Source organism: Mirounga leonina, unplaced genomic scaffold (assembly GCF_011800145.1).
Source record: "Mirounga leonina isolate KUSES-001 unplaced genomic scaffold, KU_Mleo_1.0 Mir_93, whole genome shotgun sequence".
NCBI lineage: Eukaryota > Metazoa > Chordata > Mammalia > Carnivora > Phocidae > Mirounga > Mirounga leonina.
Genome location: NW_023270854.1, coordinates 22,316,269 through 22,324,129, shown reverse-complemented (window position 1 = coordinate 22,324,129; position 7,861 = coordinate 22,316,269).

The window sequence follows — 7,861 nt, the reverse complement described above, 5'->3', positions numbered from 1 at the left end:
TGTCTGTTGTACAGAGAAGACATGTTGGAGAAAGCAGGAGGGAAGTGAAGTTAAGTCCCTTGCCACCATTCATGTTACAAATATCTGAGCTTGAAGCTTTTATAAAATTATCCTCTAACTTCTACCTTTTAACAGTGATGTTGGGTGGCTAGTTTTATGTACCAGTTTCAAAATCCTAGGAGGAAACATTCTGAAATACCTAACATTTTCTTCAAAATCTACCTTGACCTCCATTCTACATGCATTTTTGAAATGTAGGCATGCCCAAATTTGCATAATTCCTCCTGCCTTTCTCCTCTTCCATTTTCATTACCTTCTTACTGAGCCTAGCATCCCCCTGTCTGGACTCTTTTTATCTTCTTGAGAAATTAAACATTTGTGTTGGGTTGTGTTGTGAGGTATAATTCCTCACTGGTGAAGGGATCTAATGATGTATATGCTTTGTAAATACCTGGTAAGTTCATCCTAACTTCTAGAGGTAGGTGGTGCCACCATTTCTCAACAAAGTAAATCAGGTTGGTTATGGACTGGCTTTTTCTGCTATTGGTTTAGAATTTAGCTTTCTAGGGTGTGTGTCTTAACTATATATATATCTTTACTGTAGTTTAGCAGTTTTTATGTGGAAGAAAAATGACATATGTGAGTTTAAATAGCCTCCTTCTCATAGAAGTCCTCTAGATTCCTTAACTATAGTGATGAATGATTTTAACTTTAAGACAATGATGCTTATTTTCCTATTTATTGTAGGAAATATGCTTACTTGTCATATGTGTGTTACAGGAAATCAAATTTAAGTTTGCATTAAAAATGATGGTAACTTCCCTTCTTATTAACTCAACAAATATAAAAACAATCTGATTCTCTTGAACTAAGGAGATAGTCCCTTCCCCCCCTTTCTTCAAGTACAGTGAGTTACTCTAAATGTTGATTTTTACAGTAAAACTTTAAAGCTCTATGAAGAATGTTGGCTTCACCATCAATGTAATGATTTTTAAATTAACCTCCAATACTAATTGATTATAGTTTGCACTTCTTTGGAAGAAGAAAAGGAAGAAGAATATCTGATGATTTGTTCTTGTAAGTTTGCATTCTGATTCAAAAGAGTAAAAAAAAAATTAAGAAAATACGTATATAATTGGGAATAAGTTGGATAGCCCAGAAAATGAGAATAGTGGCTTTTCATTTATCTGTAATATCCCTAGAACTAAGATTGTGTATACATTCATCCACTTGTATTTCTCTTTTTGAGAAATAATTGACATAAATCACTGTATGGGTTTAGGGAATATGGCATAAGGTTTGATTTACATATATTGTGAAATGATTGTCAGAAGTAGTTTCAGCTGACATCCATTTTTCTCATTTAGATACAATAAAAAAGAAAAAGGAAGAAAAAAAATTTTCTTTGTGATGAGAATTTTTTTTAAGATTTTATTTATTAGAGAGAGAGAGACAGAGAGTGAGAGCAGGTGCTGAGGGGAGGGGCAGAGAAAAAGGAAGACAGCAGACTCCCCAGTGAGCACGGAGCCCGATGTGGGGGCTTGATCCCAGGACCCTGGGATCATGACCTGAGCTGAAGGCAGATGCTTAACCAACTGAACCACCCAGGCACCTCTGTGATGGGTATTCTTAAGATTTACTCTTTTAATAATTTTCCTCTATATCATACAATAGTGTTAGCAGTAGTCATCACGTTGTAGCTTATATTCCTAGTACTTGTTTACCTTGTAAGTTTGTACCTCTCGACTATCTTCTTCCAATTTCCCCTCCTCCAACCCTCTACCTCTGGTAATCAGAAGTCTGATCTCTTTTTCTATGGGTTTGGTTTTTTTTTTTTAAATTCACATATAAGTGAGATCATACTGTATTTGTCTTTCTCTGTCTGACTTATTTCATATCCATCAAGATCATCCATGTTGTTGCAAATTGTAGAATTTCCTCATTTTTTATGAATGAATGATATTCCATTATATATGTATATACACACACACATATATACACACACACACATATATATAAAATACATACATACATACCACAACTTTTTTGTCTACTCATCCATCAGTTAACACTTTGATTGCTTCTCACCCAGTAGTCTCAGCTGTTGTAGATAATGCTGCTATGCACATGGGGGTGCAGGCATCTTTTCAATTTAGTGTTTTTGTTTCCTTTGGATATATTCCTGGAAGTGGAATTTTAGGATCATATGGCAGTTCCATTTTTATTTTATGAGAGATCTCCAGACTGTTTTCCATCGTGGCTGTATAAATTTACAATCCCACTAACAGTGTACAAGGGTTCTCTTTCTCCACATCCATGCCAACATTTGTTATTTCTTGTCTTTTTGACATTTATTGAAGAGACTGTCTTTTCTCTATTGAGTATTCTTGGCTTGCTTGTCAAATATTAGTTGACAGTATCTGCTTGAGTTTATTTCTGGGCTCCTGATTCTGTTCTCTTGGTCTATTTGTTTTTATGCCAGTACCATACTCTTTTAATTACTGTAGCTTTATAGTATAACTTGAAATCAGGAATTGTGATGCCTTATGTCTGTTCTTCTTTCTTAGCATTGCTTTGGCAATTTGGGATCTTTTGTAGTTCCATATAAATTTTAGGATTGTTTTTTCTATTTCTGTAAAAAATTCTATTGGAATTTTTTTAGGGATTGCATTGAATCTATAAATGGCTTTTGGTATTACTGAGATTTTTAACAATATCATTTTTCCAATACAAGAACATAAAATAACTTTCCATTTATTATGTTGTCTTTGATTTCTTTTATCAGTGTCTTATAGTTTTTTAGAGTACGGATCTTTCACTTCCTTGGCTAAATTTATTCCTAACTATTTCATTGTTTTTATGATACTGTATTTTTTGTCTGTGTTTCCATGGTTTCAGTACACATGTTTAGATGTATACAAACTTTAGTTTTAAATTATCTCCTTTATATTCTGAATCCCTCAAAGACAGGGGTATTATCTTTTTTTTTTTTTTTTTTTTTTTTTTTGAGAGAGAGAATGAGATAGAGCATGAGAGGGGGGAGGGTCAGAGGGAGAAGCAGACTCCCTGCTGAGCAGGGAGCCCGATGCGGGACTCGATCCCGGGACTCGAGGATAGTGACCTGAGTTGAAGGCAGTCGCTCAACCAACTGAGCCACCCAGGCGCACAGGGGTATTATCTTTTGTGTTTTTAAACTTCATCCTATGCCTGTCTTAGCACAGTGCTAAGAATGGTATCAATTTCTGTACATTTAATAAAGTTACACTAAATTTGTATTACTTGGACCTACATAGAGGCCGGCAAAATATTTAATTATCCAAAGAGATGAACCACAATTAAGAGAAATAGATAAAAGTCAATAAAACAATTTTTTCCTAAGCTAATTCTTTTTTAAAAATTTAGAGTATAGTTGGCATACAATGTAATATTAGTTTCATGTAGGTATACAGTTTAGTGATTTGACAAGTTTATACATTGTATTATATTCACCATCTATCCCATTACGTAACTATTACAATATCATGGACTGTATTCCTTATGTTGTGCCTTTTATTCCCATGACTTATTCATTCCATAACTAGAAGCCTGTATCTCCCTCTCCCCTTCAACCATTTTGCCCAATCTCTTACCCTCCTCCCCTCTGGCAACCATCAGTTCTCTGTATTTATAGGTCTGACTCTGCTTTTTGTTTTATTCATTTTGTTTTTGTTTTTGTTTTTAGATTCCACTTGTGAGTGGCATCATAAGGTATTTGTCTTTCTCAGTCTGACTTATTTCACTTAGCATAATACCCTGTAGGCCCATCTATGTTGTCTCAAATGGCATGGTCTCATTCTTTTTTATGGGTGCATAATATTCCTCTGTGTGTGTATGTGTGTGTGTGTGTATGCAAGTGCACATTTTCCTTATCCATTGATGTATTAGTGGACACTTAGGTTGCAACATTTACTTTAAAAACAAAACCACCTGCTTTATTTGGTTTCCTAGAAGTTTGTTCATGGCCCAACAATCTCCTTCACATACCCCCAGTGTTCCATTCTCTAAGGAGTTTATTCTCAAGATGAAGGCCTTGAGGTATAGTCCCACACCTAAAATAAAGTTCTTATTTTGCTCTTGGGCTCTACTTAAACATGGAAATTATTTTTGAAAGATTATCTTAAAGTCAATTATGTTTATTTATTGACCTCTTATTATTTACAAGTTATTGTGGTGGGTGCTTGCAGAATACAAAAATAAGACATAGTCCTAGTCATTAAGGATTAGAATTTAACTGGGAAACAAAATAGTCACAAATAAAGATTTAACTAACAATTCAAGTGCCAAATGAGGATGCTATATGAGTCCAGATAAAAAGATCATCAATGATACTGGTACTAATAAAGCTAGTAAACATTTATACAGCATATATTATGTTCAGGGCACTACTCTGAATATTTTACATATATTAACCCACTTTAATTTTCACAGTAAACCCATTTTGTAGGTACCGATTATGTCCATTTAAAAGAGAGGAAGATGTTACACAGATAGGTTAAGTAACTACATAAGGTCACACAACTGGCAACAAAACCTAGAATAGAACTCAGATTAGTAATAGTATAGAATATCATGGAGGGCCAGTAATATGAATTGGACACAGAAGATGTTAATCACCAGAAAGATAATTAGGAAGCTCCAGTTCACGTAAGTCAAAGTTTGCAAGTAGAATATGCGAAACTAGTTCAGTCTTGCAGGATCTGAGATATTATCTAAGTATAAAATGAACATGTAATTTATTTTTTCATGGGGCCATTTTTGAGAGCAAAAGGGGTTGTTAACTGGATATGATGTTTGGACAATAGGCACAAACTGTGCCCTAATGCAAACTGAGACCTATGGTGATCCTAGTTATACCCCTCACTCATTCAGAACAAGGACCCCCATATCCTTAAATTATTTCTGGCTATGGTAATTGTGTGATCAGGCTGCATAGCCCATATCAAGTTGTACAAAATGTGGAAGAGAAAAATAAGCTTTAGTTCCACTCTCAGGGTTTGGTTCAATGTCTGCATTTCAGTGCAATTATCTTTGACAGTCTGAACTCCTAGACTTTGGTCTTTGCCTTCTTAGAGCTATTTTTCTTCTTTCACTGTTTTTGCATTAACGAATTTTACGGACACAAACCCTGACCTGCTTGAACTTACGCAATCCACTTGATCATTTGGGGTATGTCAACAGTGCAGAATCTGACCTACACACTGATTGACTTATGGAACTTGTCAGACTCTTCCTGCAGAGCCAAAATTCTTTTGTGTAGCCCTAGCTACTTTTAGCTAGATCTGGCTCTTTACCACCTATCAAAATGATGACTTTTAAATATAGTGTAGTTATGGGATGGAAGTTGGAGTAGATCCTATGTGAAGTAAAGACATTTTCCTGTAGATGGGGAATAAGGGTTGGAGAGTGGGTTATTAACAGATTTTGGGCAGAAAAATGACAAGATGAAAGTAAAATAGATCTGTTGGGATATGTAGGATAGATCACAATGGGACACTGAGGATAGCAAACCAGTCAGGTGGACATATAATTGTCCATAAGTAAAGTAAAAGATGTTCTATGATGGCAGCAGTGTGAATCCAAGAAAAACAGGTTGAAGAAATATTACAAAAGGAGAATTTTCAGAACACAGTGACTTTCCAAAACCTGGAATGTGACATAGAGTTCTTTGGGTTCAGTGAATCAGTGAATATTCTTGTTGACTTTTTTTGTGTTAATTGGGTGAGGGAGAAAGTGATAGTGTTTCTTCTTTGTTTTCCCAAAGGATACATCCTATTAGAATGTATCTTTTTTTTTTTTTCATGTCTGTCAACCCCATTTCCCTTAGTATCAACTCCTCCAGAGCCAATGGGGCATTCAGCTTTTCATCTTCAAGATGTAACTCACTGGCTGGAATTGGCTGGCACAGGAACATGCTTTAAGTGGTAGCTTTATCAGGTTAGCTAAGAGGGAACTGTGTTTCCATAAATTTCCTTCTCTGTATGTTCCAGGTTAGGAATGGGAGAAATTTACATGCTATTTGGAAGGCAGATATGAAGCAGCAGCCATTTTTAATATTCTGAAGGTCAGTACCTGAACTGTGACAGCTTGCACATGTTATCACTGACCTGCTAGTTCACCGTATGAGCACTGGGCAGCATGACAGGTGCCTATAGAAGCAAGACTTTGACTAAGAATATGGCATGGAATAACAAGTGAAAGTAAGGAATATAATGGGGTTTGTTGGTTGCTTTTAGGTGTGGTGGAGAGCTTAGGGAAAGAAAATTATGAGCTCAGGGCTTTAAATTCCCAGCTCAAAGTCTGGCAAGAAACCAGGACACTCTAAGTCTGCCCTGAAGGAAACCCTTCTCTCCTATTGCCTCATGGCTGAGATTTCTGAATATTAAATCCAAAGTCTACACTTGGCACATGGTTAAATTGCCAATCTCACAGAATCTGTTATGTTAAAGTTAGGGCATTAGTTTGGAGGTAGTGGTATCCTGAAAACTGGGTTCATATGTGCAGATTCCATTGAATCTGGGGATGTTGGACCCTTGAATTTACTTTTATTTTTTATACCTTTTACCAGTAGAAGCAACCTTTCTGTTTTCTATTCCTTTCTGAGGAAGATAGTATCTTCTTGCCTGAAGAACATGAAATGGACCCCATTTGCCTTCCAGAAGACTGTTGTTCTTCCTCAGGGTCAATACGTAAATGTTCCATTCCTTCTAGACTTATAACCAAACCCAAATCCAGACAATGACTAATAGGATAAGGCACACAGTATGACTTATGAAGGGGTATGATATAGAAGAATTACAAGGTTTTGCCAATTTATACTGATGGTAACCTGGGGGAAAATATAGGAATATATTCTAAGTGTGTAGAGGAGAGTGGAAGGAATAAAATGTTGGGCTTGATGTATCTGTTGATATGGCTTACTAAACAGTAATTCTGGATTCAGTATGTCACCTTGAGTAACTGGGGGGATCTCTCTAAAAGTCTGCTTGGTTGTTTGAAATTTGTACCCCAAAGTCTCCTATGAATTTGAAATGCCAAACTAAAAACTAATGAAGTAGAAATGCCAGAACTTCCTTGGTATATTGTAGAGGAAGATATCTAAAGGCTTAGTGAGGCCAATATGCTGGAATACATTTCTCAAATAAACTCTGTTCATCTGTCCCCTGACTATGTTCCCCAGGAGGGTCCAGAAGACAATTTCTTCTCCAAGGCTGTGATAAAAACATTTGTGAAGAGAGTATCTTTTTAAGAGTTTTTTGATAGCTATTTTCTGAATTCCTGCCAGTAACAGGAATGAGCTTGGAAGAAGACCTTGAACTCAAAGTGAGAATGCAGCTGGTTGGCACCTTGATTTCAGCCTGAGCAGAGAAGCCAGCCACCTTGTGTCAGACTTCTTGCCTACAGAATGGAGAGCTAATAAATAGATGTTATTTTAAGCTAATAATTTTGTGATAATTTGTTATGCAGCAATAGAAAATTGATATGGGTAACAAAGGCCAAGCAGAGGCCATTAAAATTCCCTCTCTCCACCAAAATAGTTTGATAATAATAATACCACCACCACCACATTGCTAAGGGAATTACAGAATTATTGTCACTATCAAGGACTTGAAATATGCGGGAATGGTGATGCCCAACACAACTCCATTCAATTAACCTTTTTGGCCTATGAAGAAAACAGATGGATCTTGAAGAATGACAGTAGAGTATCATGATTTAATTAGATGGTAACTCCAATCCACCTGTTGGTCCAGATGTGGTTTCATTGTTATGGCAAACTGACACATCATTGTGTATGCAGTTATTGATCTGGCAAATGGTTTTT